At 49.8% G+C, this 15,245-nt stretch overlaps 1 protein-coding gene and 2 long non-coding RNA genes across 4 annotated transcripts in view; 2 read left to right on the forward strand and 1 right to left on the reverse strand.

Annotated features, from left to right (window-relative positions):
• Positions 1-15,245, reverse strand: part of LOC126037534 (electroneutral sodium bicarbonate exchanger 1-like) — a 362,057-nt gene that overhangs the window by 311,054 nt on the left and 35,758 nt on the right. The window lies entirely within an intron of this gene.
• Positions 1-15,245, forward strand: part of LOC126037539 (uncharacterized) — a 97,861-nt gene that overhangs the window by 29,068 nt on the left and 53,548 nt on the right. The window lies entirely within an intron of this gene.
• Positions 4,693-8,072, forward strand: LOC126037538 (uncharacterized). Its single transcript, XR_007505738.1, has 3 exons — positions 4,693-4,857; positions 5,740-5,811; positions 8,003-8,072. It is a non-coding gene; the product is annotated as an uncharacterized LOC126037538 (long non-coding RNA).

Here is a 15,245-nt window from a genome sequence, read left to right on the forward strand (position 1 = left end):
ACTGCCTCTGTCTTTGGAAACTTTGAAGCTCCAATGTCCCTGAAAACATCTCCAACTCCAGTGTGTGTGATATAAATATCTAGTATCTGCTGAGCTGAATGAAACTTACTACTTACTTACTGACTGGTTAGCATTTTTGGTATTAGCATTGTATTATAAGAAGGCAGATAACTACTGTGCTGGATACAGTCAAAAACGAGTAAATGTCTCTTGTTCTTATCAGGATTGGCCTTGTGGAATCTAAAATTCGTGTGCTGGTTGGAAACTTGGAGAGGAATGAATTTATATCTATTGCACATGTAAAGCCACAGTCTTTCCCTGGCAGCCGAGAACTTTGTAAACAGTGAGTTTCATTACTTTTCTGAACTAGAGTTTGGCCCATGTATTGTACCTCGTTTATATTCCTTCACCTCAGCTTACCTGTGAGAGATGTTCAGTTACGTAGCTACTGTTTTGTAGGTACGAGGTCTGGCGGGCAAGGTTCTGAGCATGTAGGATCTTTTTAAAGAAGGGAGAACTTGAGGGAGGAGTTCTCGGAGAACTTGAGTATGGGCTGACTCCAATCTTTAGCTGCTGCGTACAACTAAACTGTTTTGCTTAATCCCTTCTTGAGAGTAGATGCTAGCACCCAAATAACTGGCATCTGTGCATAAATGATAGATTTGTGACTCTGTCTTTTTAGGAGTGGATATGTGTCAATGTGGTTTCTTGGAATCGTGTTTAGGAAAGCGGAGAATGCAGAAAGTGTTAATGTTGATTTAACGTGCATTATACAGTCATTCAAGGATACAGGTAAGCCTCTATTTTGCTCTAGTCTCGTAGGGTTTCGATTTTTAATTCTAGTGCAAGTTGCTTCACAAAGTGAATTGTGCTTCCTTCTGGTATTAGCTATTAGCTATTTCTGTAGAGCGTGACACGTAGAAGATTAGCCTTAGAAACATACTATTTTGACACCTTGGCAATGTAAGTCCACCTTGAAACAGAAGTGTGTACTACAGCCCTATGTACCATATCCCATATGTGAAATAACAGTTCTGCAGATCATAGTGAACGATCAGAAAGGAACTGCGATTCCTGAAGTGGACAGTCAGATGTGAAGCCAGGAGAGAGATGCCCGTTTACTGGGTGTAGCTACACTTGTCAAAAGCAGTTGTCAGTTACTGAACTTTGGAAGTGGGAATTAACTGTATCAGGCTCTAAAAGAAGTTGTGAATGCCTGCTGACAGTATTGTTTCCAAAATAACAGTTTCTGTACGATACCATCCCAGAACTTTGAAAGGCAGTGAGTGGTCACATTGTAATGACATGCAGTCTTGCACGTCAAGCTCCGTGTTCATCTTCCTTTATTCCTTTTGATAGTGTATTGGTTTTGTTTGGCAAGGTTTTGGTAGCGGGGGGGGGGGGGGGTTACAGGGGTGGCTTCTGTAAGAAACTGCTGGAAGCTTCCCCTGTGGTCGAGAGAGAGCGAGCCCATATTAGCCGGCTCTGAGACAGACCCGCCGCCGGCCAAGGCCGAGCCAATCAGTGATAGTGGTAACGCCTCTGTGATAACATTTTTAAGAAGGAAAAAAAAGTTGGGACGGAGAGAAACTGCCGCCGGAGTGAGGAGTGAGAACATGTAAGAGAAACAAGCCTGCGGACACCAAGGTCAGTGAAGAAGGAGGGGGAGGAGATGCTCCAGGCGCCGGAGCGAAGATTCCCCTGCAGCCCGTGGTGAAGACCCTGGTGAGGCAGGCTGTCCCCCTGCAGTCCAGGGAGGTCCACGGTGGAGCAGATATCCACCTGTAGCCCGTGGAGGACCCCACGCCGGAGCAGGTGGGTTCCCGAAGGAGGCTGTGACCCCGTGGGAACCCCGCGCTGGAGCAGGTTCCTGGCAGGACCTGCGGATCTGTGGAGAGAGGAGCCCACGGAGCAGGCTTTCTGGCAGGACTTGTGACCCCGTGGGGGACCCGTGCTGGAGCAGTGTGCTCCTGAAGGACTGCACACCGTGGAATGGACCCATGCTGGAGCAGTTCGTGAAGAACTGCAGCCCGTGGGAATGGCCCACGTTGGAGGAGTTCGTGGAGGACTGTCTCCCGTGGGTGGGACCCCACGCTGGAGCAGGGGAAGAGTGTGATCAGCCCTCGTCCTGAGGAGGTGAAGCGGCAGAAAATAACGTGTGATGACCATAAACCCCATCCCTGTCCCCCTGTGCCGCTGGGGGGGCTTGGTGGTGAAATCCGGGAGGGTAGTTGTGCCCGGGAAGAACGGAGGGGTGGTGGGAAGGTGTTCTGAGATTTCATTTTACTTCTCATTACCTTGCTCTGGTTGATTTGTAATAAATTGAGTATGTTTTGCAAATTGAGTCTGTTTTGCCCGTGACGGTAATAGTGAATGATCTCTCCTGTCCTTATCTCGACCCGCGAGCCTTTTGTTATATTTTCTCTCCCCTATCCAGCTGAGGATGGGGGAGTGATAGAACGGCTTTGGTGGGCACCTGGTGTTCAGCCAGGGTTAACCCATCACAGATAGATGCAGAAATAAAGTCATATCGCAAGCGTTGTTAGATAATGCTAGAATAAAGGGGCTTGGGGGTGAGCAGTCATTTGAAAGTACAGGTCTTTGGTTCCAAAGTCTGTTTACTTCTTCCCAAGCTGACTGCTCTTGTGCCTTTCAGAAGTGCACGTGTGCTGTGAGGCTTATGCCTTGCTATCGTAACGACAAACTAAGGAAATCGGGTTACTCTTCGGGAGTGACGAGTGTGTTTGGACAAAAAGTTCTAAGCAGTGGACTCCTTTAAACTCTTCATCAGTGCAAACAAACATTTCTCCATGGTACCAGCATGAGCTGTGTGTTGTGTTGCTCAGACAACATGAGTAAATGCAGTAAAAGCGGACCTTCTTTTTAGCTCATGCTTTGGGATATGAGACAAGCACAGAAAAAAGGCATCAAAACGCTTGTCTGAGTTTCAGGCCAGGTGGGGTGACTTCCTCAGACTTGCGCTGTTACCCGAACCGATGCTTGTCTTGTAGGTTACATCCAGTGGCACTGTGTTTGAATGTTGTGGCAAATGTAAATCATGTCAACAACTTTGACAAATACCCAATGCAAACATTCCCACTGAGCTACAACACTAAATTTCCCGTTAGTTTACAGCCAGGCTAACCACCTCAATGTGCTAAAGGAAGGTATGAAGATTGAGGCAGCTCATGTGAAGAGAAAGCACCTCCACCATTTTTTGCCTGCAGAAACCTTACCGAAAAGAAAGAAGGTATATTAAAAATTGGGCTCTTCTGGCAATATTTTTTTTTTTCCTTTAATAATTACTTGAAGACTTCATTATTTTGATGTTGTTGTTTCAGCAAAGCATGCCAGGTACTAGTCAAAATGCTGGTGGGCTTCAGCGCAAAAGGACTTCTTCAGATGGAAGCTGTTTGGACAGTTCCAGAGACACGGGCTCCAGAACACCGGAAAATTCCTCTTCATCACATAAGATTGCTAAAGTGGACACCTCTCCAGCCGAGAGAGAAAGGTTAGCACCATAACCTTAAAGCTGTGAAGAAGCTGCTTTTTAACTGACTCGCGATGGGAATGAGGTCTGGGATTTCTTGTTTGAATCTGTGTTGTTCATAAGCACGTGGAGGGCTCTAATGGCTTCAGGAAGAAAGCTGTCATCTCCTTTGGGCACGTGGGGGGAGGCAGGTTAAAGAAATCCTTGAAAAAATGAATTTAATATCCATGAAGACATGTCGGAAGAAAGGAGAAGTGGATACCGGAGGAATTATTTGGTCTTGAATGTAGATCTCCTTGGGTTAGTGTGTAACTTGAAGCCGGAGTGTTTTCCATGTAGGTAATTTTGTTCTTTCTAACAAAAAGTATGGTTAATGCCAAGCAGTATGATGTTCTAACGAAGTGCTGATCTTGATCACAGCAACACTAGAGCTGCTGCTGCCTTGGTGCAGCAGTATGAGAACTCGGGCAGTAAAAGTGTGTGTCACTTTCTGGGAGGTCTGCTTGTTCATAAGCTACTTCAGCCCAGGAGGAATATGTAATCTTGAGAGTAATAGCCCAAGAGTACCAAATGTGTAATGCCTGCTGTGTTCAGACCATTTGGTACTGGAGGAGTGGCACTAAAACTAAAATAAAATGGGATGCCCGTATGGGTAGAGCAGATCCATTCATGGAAAGCAGTACAGAGTGCTGGAGGTACTAAGCTGGAAGACAGTACAAGTACATAGAGACTGACTAAAGAAAACGCTGAAGTTTAAATTTGCGGTCTGAAGTTCAGCGGTCAAAATGAAGATCTCGTGCTAGATTGCCTGGGAGTTTGTTGTTTGGTAGAGCTGTGACAATGAACTAAGAAGACAGACATTTGTCTTGCATGGGCTTTCTGGAAAGGAAATGTATAGTATTTTACAAACGAGCTTTTTATAACTCTAGCATCTGACTCTTACAGAAATGCTGCGCACCAGAAATCTAACGGTGCTAACAAGAGAGAGAAGCTACCTCGTGTAGCTGAGCCATCAGTGTCTAAGGGACTCTCCATTCCTGTTACTGATTCAAGTATGTATTGACGTGGTGGGTGGAATGCAGTCTTTAATTTCACGGCTGAACTCTAGAAGCGCGGTGTCTCTTACAGAAGTGGAGGCTACAGTTGCAATAAGAACATTGGGACCTCCAGTTGGTAGCACCATTCCAGGACGTAACACAGTTTCTCAACCAGGAGGACGTTTTGTCCAAGGACAGCATGAATTAAGTGGGACTGGAATTACAGATCCTAAGAACAGTGCACCTAAACGACCTTATTCAGTGACCACTGAAGGACCTCATTCACCTCCATCAGAAGAACGCCCCAAAACACTAGCAGATGGAGAAAAGGTAAGGAAGGGGGGCTAGGCCAGGGAGGGTTTGAAGTAGAATTAATTCTTGATGTACAATGCATGACATAACTGAGAAGAAATGCATATATACATCCCCAATGGATTCAGGAATCTAAATTTAAGCATAATGCTAGTTTTACTAGGATGTAGGTGTGAGAAATTGTCTTGAACGTACTGTATAGCTATTAAACAATTTTTTTCCCTGAGATCTGGCACTAGTGACTGGTTTTGGTCTGGTGGCAGGCTCTCTAAATACTACTGTACTTGTATATTACTGCACTGACCCATTGCTCAATGAACTGGAAGCAGTTCTTCATTCAGAAAAAACCCAAATCTCAAAAGGAAGAGGACATGAATGTTATAAATGTAGACGTATGAGCTAATCTTGTTCTGGCAGATGATTTTCGAATGCCTCTTGATAGTTTTGCTGCTTTAGAAATCAGCAGCCTACTCAACAGGTTGTCCACTGCTGAAACGACCGTGTGGAGTTGCTTGTTAAATCTGGGTTTTGTGGGAGCTTTTGATTAATGCTTGATTTGTTTTCTTGCTATACATAACTCTCCTTAAACAGCTGTTTGCGTGGCTTGACCTCTGATTTGAGGCAAAGAACAACTAGAAAAAACTCCATTTTGACACTTGTAAAGAATCAGCTTGCAGAACTGTTACCTACTATTGAATACTTCAGGTACAGATTTCAAGGTTTGGGTAGTACGACTTCTTGCGAGGCTTGAGATTCCTGTGCGGTAAGGGGAGTGTTGTCTAAATGTTGTTTTAAGAATGGCCACTAACACAGTTAATGTGTTGACTGGAAGCTGTACTCAAATATGAAGGTAACTTCAGTATAGCAATTATTTTGAGTCTGTGTATTCTGTTCTTCTAGTTAACTGGCCAGGATTCAGCATTCAAAGGCGGCGGCAGTCCAGAAGATGTCAGCAGCAGATCTACAGACAATGTAATTAGGAAGGGGTTTTACTCGGTGGGCTAACTGAAAAGCTGAATGGACTCTGCTAGTGCCTAGACTACTTCACATCAATACTCTACGCGTTTATTGATGTAAACAAAAATATGCTTTTTAGTTTAACTTCTTTCAGCCTTCATTTCCCAAATATGTTCTTGTAAGAGTTATCCCTATTAGTCTTTTTAAAAGTCTTGACTGTCACTAGCTGAAACAGCTTTGGAAAAAGCCACAAAAACCAAGCTGCCCTGTGACTTGGATTCAGAATGTAGGTAAACAGGTTAACTAGTTACTGCAACCACATTGTGGTGTCAAGTGTGTCTGAACGTGCTTGTATTCATTTGTGCTTTCCTAGTGCATGTGCATATATTGTTCTTCTCCTAAACTATTTTCCCGGTTGGCACATACACTCCTGGGCATCTATCACAATGGTGCTCAGCTTCCTCAGCTAGCAGCTGTCCCCTGCCTAACACGGCCACGCGCTACACAAGTATTGCCTCCCATGGAGGCCCATAAATAATTGTGGTATTGAAGACAACGCAGCAGAGGATGCTACCAAGGTATGGAGATGATAGACGTGTCCCATGCCGTTGTATCTGATTTTTGTCTTGAGACTGCTCCAGCATGAGACTTGAGGGCTTTTTTTGTTGTCGCTGGGTAGGAAAGCTAAACTCGGAACACACAGCTGAAGATGTACTTAAACATTGCAATAGCCAAGGCTGTTGTGGCACTGCTACCCACCTGCAAGGGAGAGTCTTGAAAGGAATTGGCATGCAGAGAGTGTTTTCAGATAAACCCTGAAAGCTGTTCTACGTGGTTACATGAAAACTTGTAGTAGTCTGAAGTTCCGGTTCTGTAAACTGGTAACACTGCTTACCCAGTTAAGTGCATGAGGGTTTTTTGAGGGGTGGGGAGAAATTCTGATCCCATGAAACAAATGTTGTGCTCTCTCTCTATTGTAACTTCTTTATAACTTGGTGTTTTTGTAAATGAAGTTGTATGTTTTTCCAGAGAATTTTCGTATGTACTGTAAAATACTGTCTTCCAAAAAGATTTTTTTTAAAATTATTATTATTTTTTTTTAATGCACGTGGGATCTGCTTAAAAACCTCAAACAAGTAAACCAAATGTAAGGCGGGCAGGGCAGTGCCAGAAAAAGTATGTTCTACAAAGTGATGATGTCATGGTAGAGTAAATTTGAGGAGACTAGGAACACTGCTTTCCTGCTTCTAGTATTTCCAGGTTTTGAATTAACACCCTCTGAATAGTGCAGCTTGCAAACTGCGCTGACAGCTGAAGTCCCATTTTGCTGTGCGGACAACAGATACCCCTGACTTCTTTTAAAATTAGTTGCTTGGCTTAAACCGCAATTCTGAGCTCTGATCATTTTAAGCATCCACCTCAAACCCTAGTGACAAGACCGAAGGGGCATGTAGCTACCTTGCACGGTCTTCATTCTCCAGCATTCCCCCTACTGCTGGTATTCCAAACTTGTGGAGAAAGCATGACCATGACCGTATACTTACCTTTTTTCCTTATTACCTCTGGTTTCCAGCTTGCTTCAAGTGCAATTCATCTCTTAGAAAATGTGCCTTAGTGGGTTTGAGAGGTCTTATTCCTCCTTATCCCCTCGAAAAAACCCCAAAACTTAAGAGTGCAAGGCTTACGTTTACTCACAGGTTAAAATTAAGAAAGAGAACCTATGTTACTTCAGTGGCTTTTAGCAGAGCTACACCCTGAGTTTATAAAATGGTTACCTTGGTTTTGTGACCTGGGTTAAAACCATGGTCTTTCAATACTGTCAAGTCTGTGTACTAGTTACAGTAGGTATACAACTTCAGCACTTGTGTAAATAAAACTCCATCGTTAATTTGAAGGAATTAAAGCTGAAGTAGGTGATAAGATAAACGGCAAAGCAACTATGAAAAGTGTTTTGTAATGGTCTACAAGCCTGTAATATTACCATGCTTTTAAACAAATTCTTCCACTTGATCTGTTAAAGGCTGTTGTGCCCTTAACCTCTAGTCAGCACATGCATTTCTGCAGCTGGTCTCAAACTAACCTAGCTAATTGATATCAAAGTATATGCCTGTACATGGATTTATTTTTTTTAACTCTTGCTTTGCAGAATTATCTTCTAATTGTGCTTTGTTGTTGTTGTTGTTGTTTTTCCCCCCCTCACTCTTAGGGTGTTAAGAAGAAGTTTAGGAAGAAGTCAGGTTACTAGTTTCCTGGACTTGATCCAGCATGGGTCAGATTACACGCTTTATTTTAATGTACCCTGACTCAGCGCTTGGCCGCGTGCAGAGAGATGTTGCTGTTCTGGAGTTTCCCTGGCTATTGCAGAGGTTGGATGCTGCCCCAGCACTATGCAGATTAGATTACAGCTGTTTTAAATAAAGTTCAAACTGCACCAGTTCAACTGAAGTGTTTTCCTTTGTTTATGGAGCAAGTCTTCTGTCAAAGTGATTGAAAGGCAAGTTCCTCATGCATAAAGACTCCTCTCCCTACAATACTCAGAAGGAAGCAGCCCAAGCTAGAGACAGTATTGCCAAGCGTGGTTCCTGTCCTTTAGGGTGAATCCCTCCAGCAGGCTTTTCTATGCTCTGGGAAACATCTGCGGTTATAACTTTGCAGCTGCTGTTGGCTCTAGCGGTCCTGTCTGAATCTGGTCCAGCGCAGGTCACCAAGAGTCAGTGCTAGAAGCAGCGCTTCTTAGCTGTTAGCAATTGCATCATCACATCGCTTCCTGGCATAGTGTCTTATCGCTGATCATCTGGGGACAGAGGTTTTTATTCATTTGCCAGATGGAGCTGGTAGTAGGGCAAGTTCTTTCTGGAATACCTGAAGGAGAGAAAAGCTGTATGTGGCCTTCTTTCTCATTTTTGTTTTTACTGAAAAGCAAAGCAATCGGTGCTAGCTTTGCAAGATCCTCAGGGTTATCGACAAACCCCAGGTAAGTAAATGCCTAAACTAAAACAAACCCCAGTAACAAATGCATTGTTTTCTCTTGCTTCTGCCACAATACATCCCCCTAAGACCCTAAACCCAATACTGAATGTATTTAATTGTGATTGTGCTGAACACAAGATGACCAGAGCCAGAAAATACCTTGGACTTGAAGGTGAGGGAGGCTCCTTGATGCCAGACTTCCTGCAAACTTTGCTGTTTTCTGTCTGCTTTCTTAGCTGGTTGCTGTGTGTGTGGCTTGGAGGTCCAGCTGGAGGGGGTGAGGGATGCATGATCAGTCTCCTTAAAGAGGAGCAGCTCTGCGTTGAGACTGTGTACGGTTAGTAACTTTGAGCAAGACGTTCCATTGCAGGAATTAACGTCTCCTGTGGTTTTACTTGTTAGGTCTAAGCAAAGAAGTGGTTCATGTGAAGTCGCCTCCGCTTCTGCTACTGCAGTGGGTTGGTGTAACTTCTTGCTACTGCTTCTGCAACTGCAGAAACTAGAGAGAGCAAGTAATAGAGGGGTTGGGGGGTCCAGCCGCAGCCCCCTGCTTCCTGGCCAGCTCTGCTGTTGCTCTGCCTTTCGTCGAGTGCTGCGGGGCCAGGTTGGACTAAGCAGAGTCCAGTGGGGTGTTTTCCGAGAAGGAGGCGAGGGGTGGGCTGTTGAGCACTGCCTGCTGCCTCCTAGCATGCTGGTCAGCATGGACTCCCTCCCCTTCCCTGTGCCTGAGGGTTTCTTCAGCCACCATCTACCCCTGGGGTGCCCAGCTCCGAGCGTGGCTCGAGTATGACTACCTGTGGTTGGTAGTCGGTTTGTTTTGTGTTTTCAGGTTTTCTTCCTTGGAATCATGTTGTCCACAAAGAAATGTCATTATCCATCCCATTTCTAATTCAGTATCTACCGATCTAGTGTGACCCAGAGCCTGTGTGATGGAGGAGCCGCCCCAAAGGATCCTGCAGCGACCTGTTTGTCCACAATCCTTTCTCCGAGTCCACTTCTGGAACTGCAGGGGCAGTGCTTGTGTGCAGAGTCCTGGTACAGCAGCACTGCCAGGGAGCCCCAGCGCCTGCTGTGTCCAGAGCTGCTCTTTCCACCGCCACACTCTCCTCCTGAGCCCTTCTGGTGTTGTAAGGCCGGAGTGCTCCAGCAGCTTGGCCACAGTTCTCCCGTGTGGCCATCCTGTGACAGCAGGCAGGGGAAGGCACTGGGCACTGCTGGGACAGAGCTCGCCATGCTCCAGAGCAGCATTTGCGTCATGGAAGGAGACCCCCTCAGGGCAGTGCCTTAAGGCTTAGGTCTTCTTCCAAAGTTTCTCTCAAGAACATGCAGGCTCTGGCCATGTCCACCAAAAATTACCCTGTCCCGTATTTTTAAGCTGCTTTTTAAGCTCCAGACTAGCTGAACGAGAAGACATCCACTGTACATTTAATTGAGAAAGATGTACGCAAGACGCACCAGCTGGGGACTGATGCTGCCAGCAGGTTCAGCACCCCAGGGGAAGAGGAGGGCAGCCACCCTCTCTGGCTGGAAGCCTGTCGGGGCTTCAGCGTTTCAGCTTTGGTGGCCCCAGGCTGCTGCGGAGCCGTAGTCCAGTCTCTGGGGCTGCAGGGACCCATGCCAAGGGCTGTGTGGAGGGAGCTGGGTAGGGGCAGGGCTGCAGGAGGTGATTGCAGGGCTCTGACCCCAAGCAGAGTGGCTGCAGCACTCGCGTTTGACCCCCAAACCTTGCCTCATCAGTGCCTTTACGGTAGCTGGAGATCCTCATACTTACACATGAGGAGTTGCAGGCGTGATCTGTACCAGCAGTGGCTTAGGAACCCGGACCGGGGCTAAGCCCCAGCAAAAGCCTTTGCACAGAGCTGTTGCTCTGCAGCTCCCCGGCTTGCCTCCCAAAACTCCTCATCCAGCAAAACCTCCCACACTTATGCGGAGCTTTGATTCTCGGGGCTCCGCTGTTCCTCTTGCTGATGCTAATGCCCTTGGTGGCATCAGTTCCCATAATCACGGATTGCTATGTAAAATATTTATTGCAGGACTGATCCTTCTGAGATTGTTATCCTGGATGAAATGTCACAAACGACCATATGGAAGGCTCTCACTTTGAAGACAGAAACCCTTTGAATCCAGGGAGGAAAAAGGTGAAGGATTGCATGTGATCGTGACCGTGCTCCTCTGCAAGCGACGGCGCACGCCTACACTTTTCCCATGCTTTGGCCGGCAAAGCTGAGCAAACGGCCTGTCCCTGGGAACAGGCAGTGAGGACCGTGGCATGCAAACCAGCTCCTCTCTGCTGGGGTGGTCCCCCAAACAGGGCTGAATCAGCAGCAGCTGGCAGGTCTTCCACTGATGATGCTCTCCCTCTTTTTCTCTTCCCTTCGCCTTTCCCCACTCCCGCTTTTCACGTTTAGGAATCTTGACTTTGAAGGAGAGGAGTGAGAGCGTGACTCGGGGATGTGCCAACGCAGACAGAGGGAGAAAGTGCTTTGTTTCAGTTGGAGGATTCCCATTAAAGCCATGCAGATGTTTTCAGTTATCCTTGGTGTGCTTCAGGCATTCAGTATCTCTAGACCAGCAAGCTGAGGTGAATGTCACAGTCAAGGGGAGTTTGGTGGTGTTCAGTCTGTGTGTGTACGTGCGTGTGGGGGTGTGGGTTTGTAGTGGTAGAGGGACTGCTACTGCTTTATCATTCAGTGCTCTTCTTTTAATACCTAATTCCTCCTCTTTTTTTTTTCTCTTTTTTTTCAAATGTAAACTGGGAATGTCCAAAATAATTTTCTGTTATATTTGATGCATTCTCCACTTTCTTCTTGATCACAACCGGGTTTTTGGTCTGGTTTGGCGTCCTGGCTTTAATTCACTCTTATGTCTCTTACTGGTACGAGAGGGATGCCCTCTGTGGCAGGGCAGCATAGAGAGCGTCCAAGCAGTTGGCCTAAGGTGAAAGAAAAGCATTTGCTCCCTGCGCTCCAGTTTTAACTCTCTTGGTTGGTTTGGTTTTGGGTTTGTTTTTTTTGCTTTGGCTCTGCCATCAGCCTGGGAGCTGCAAAATGCAGAACTGCCACCTTCTTGTCCCCTGGCTGTAAACTGCATCTAAGGGAGCACTTCAGGTATTTGATTTTGAATACACCATATGGTCACAGGAGCAGCCAGATGAGACCTGGGGCTCTGTGTCCCTGGGCTGCTCCCTCTGTTGTTTCTCCACTTTCCTTCTGTATTGGATCTGGATGAGTTGGAGTTCCTTTACCTGACAGCAGCCCTCGTAGTGCTGTGCTCTGTACTGGTAGCTAGAAAGCTGTTGATAACACAGCAGTGTTTTGGCCATGGCAGACAGCCAGAGCACACCCACACACCCAGGCATCCTCCACGTGGAGGCCACTTCCCACCTTTGCTGGCCAACGCAACACGCTGCCTACCTTCTTCAAGGACGTCAGCGGTTTGATGCTGACGAAGCCCATCTTGTTCTTCTGGACATGTTTCAGGAGGAAAGCATCCTTGGCCAGGTTCTCGTCAGAGAGGTGGAATTCCACCTGGGACACAACCCTCCTGGCCAGCTGCCGGTCAGGGACAGAGTAGCTGCAGTCCAAGAGATCAGCCCCCAGAACATCGCTCGCATCGCAGAAGCTCCCGGCAAAGCAGCAGGGACACGGGTGTGACTTGGTGGCCTTTGGGATGTGCAGCACTGCCCGGTCCCAGCCACAGCAGTGCAGATGGCAGAGTCTTGAGGAGCGGGGTGGCTCAGCTGCGCTCTGAAATGAAACGGAGTTTTATACTTTTAGAAGCGCGCTTGCCTTCATGCCCCCAGCATCGGTCCCTGCCACAAGTTACGCAGCACATGGCCTTGCACAATCTTGCAGCCAGAGGTGCCTCACGAACAGAGCGCAATCTCTTTGATTACCAGGATACAGGCCAGGAGAGATCTTTGGCCTCCGGTTCACGGCAGTTGTCCCGACTCCCCCAGGCCACACACTGTTCACACAGCGGGAGCGAGAGGCCTGTGTCCTTGGTACCCTTGGGGTGTCCTTGCTAGCACCGAATCCTCCAAGCACGAGGAGGGGATGTACTAACCCCATCCCTGGGATCCCGTAGAGCGCAAACAGCCCCAGCGCCCCGACACCGGATGTTGGGCAGAATCCAGTCCTTTTCTGGGAGCACGCGGCGGCGGGTACCGTCTCCTCCGGGGTGTCACGCACCCAGGGAAAGGGCCACCCCCTCCCAGGGGGATCCAGAGCTGCTGCTTTTCCCAGCAGGAGACTGAAAGACCTGACAGCACTACTGGAGCGAGGGCTAGGGGAAAGCGTGCCACCGAGCGACACCGCGTTACCTTCCTTCGTGCCCTCGAGGTCCTTTTTCCTATTTCTGCCTCGCTCTGGTCAACGCAGCGAACAGAAGCGCGGGCAACGGTCACAAACGCATTTGCCACCTGGCGCAAGGAGGCTGCGGCTGCAGCTTGGTCCCCGCTTGGCTCGGCTGAATCAACTTGTTGTTCTTCCCCCACTGGAAAAATACTGTTGAAGGCAAAGAGCATTTGCACCCGCAGACCCCAAGAGCCGCCTGTAGGCCCCGGGGGCACCCCAGCCTCCCTTAACCCTTTCCCTCCCCAGGAGGAGCTGGGGAGGCTCTTGGGGGTGGGGCGGAACACAGGAGCCCCCGCATTCCTTCCGGGGAGATGCCAAAGAGTCCTTGGCAGCCAACAGCCAGAAGGGACCATGGCACGGCCACCAACGCAGCTCCCACTGCCTGGGCCCTGGGGCCCCCCGGCACCCCAGCTTTTCCAGCGATTTGTGCTCCCCAAAACCTTCTACCCTCGAGGCAGGGACCAACCCCAACCCCTGCAGCCCAGGGATGCTCTTGGGGGGCAAGAGCAGAGGTGACCGCTGGCCATTGCTCCTGTCTCATTCTCTCCGGCTCGGCCAACCTGTGCCGCCTTCCCGCACGGGAGCAGCCCTTCCCTGCAGCCCGGGCCCCCCAGGCACCACCAGCAGGTATGGCACCCCAGTCTGCTCTGGCCCCTTCGCCATCCCCATCACACCCGTTCCCCCGGCACTTTTCGCATGGGGGTTCAGCAAGCCCCGGTGAGCATCCTTGCCCTCGCCCGGGCGGCGCGTGCCCAGTAAAGCCCATCTGCAGAGAATTCCCCAAATATTTGGGGCCACCTCTCCCCTTTCACCTCCTAGATGCCAGTCTCCTCCCCGATTTGCAACCCTGTCCCACCGGCACAGCGGCTCACCCCGTGGGGATCACCCCGGCCACAAGCTCCCCACGCCCCTGGCCCAGAGCTGGGGGATGTCGGCCATCGGGGCCGGCTTGGCGGGTGCCCCCAGAGAGTCCCCCCGGCCCAGCACGGCTCCCCCTCACCCACACAGGTCTGCAGAGGGCTCCATGTGGCTGCCTCTTCGACCCCCGGGTCTTCTGCATCCAGTGGACAACCACTGACCTGCCTCCACCGGCCAGCGCCACGCTCGGCCAAGGCGCCGCTTCTCTGCCGGGTGCTGCCCTGTGGGGTGCCGGGGGCTGCGGGGTCCCCCAGGGCCAACCATGATACCTCACACCCTACAAAAATCAGAGGAGTGGGGTGGCCCCAGACCCTCTGGAGCTGCCAGTGTCCATCCCTGGCTACCAGCACAGCGAGGGGCAGCTGGCACAGATCAACATCCCCAGCACGGCCACCCCTGTGGGGGCACCCCCGGGCGGCGATGTCCACACCAGCCCCTGCGCTGCCACCAACAACGAAGCCCTTGGGGACACTGCAGGCGACCTTGCAGTGTCCGAGGAGATGGTCCTGGAAGAGGCCCTAAGGCTCTTCGGTTGCTCCCTGGATGGAGTGGGGGTCAGCCAGGATGCTCCCAGCAGGAGCTCCGTGTCCGAGGACGCTGGTGGCACTGGCGCAGACACCCCCAACTGCGACTTCAGCTCGCTCTCGCTGCCTGAGGAGATGCTCACCCCCGACTACTGCATCCCCGAGCTCAGCGACGCCATGCTGAGCCTCAAAATACTCAACGGCGGCGGGATGGAGCCCCAGGAGCCGTGGCAGGATGCGGGGATGGACCTGCCACCATCCCCACCTGCCACGGCAGGCAAGCTGAGGAAGAGGCAGGCGCAGAGCTCCTTGCCAATGGCACCCAGCAAGCGCAGGGCTCTGGCAGCCAACGTGAGGGTGTGAGGGGGGGGTGGGGATTAGACAGGGGTGAGAGGGATGGAGATGGGGGGAGTGGGGGGGGTGGGAGAGGAGGGGTGGGGTATATGGCAGGGGGGGTGGGCGGGGGTGGCTAGGGAGGGGTTAGACCAGCTTGGATGGGACCTTTTCTCTTGGCTTTTCAATTAAAAGCTGTTTCTCCAGAACCGCTCGGTGCCTATGTGGGAGGGGGAGGGAGCACAGGGGGCACCAAGAAACAGCCCCCAAGAGGTGCAAAAGCCCCACTGAGCCCCAAATCCGAGCCAGCAAGCCACGAGGGGAACCCAGCCACCCCCAGGGCCCAGTC

Source organism: Accipiter gentilis, unplaced genomic scaffold, assembly GCF_929443795.1.
Source record: "Accipiter gentilis unplaced genomic scaffold, bAccGen1.1, whole genome shotgun sequence".
Lineage (NCBI taxonomy): Eukaryota > Metazoa > Chordata > Aves > Accipitriformes > Accipitridae > Astur > Astur gentilis.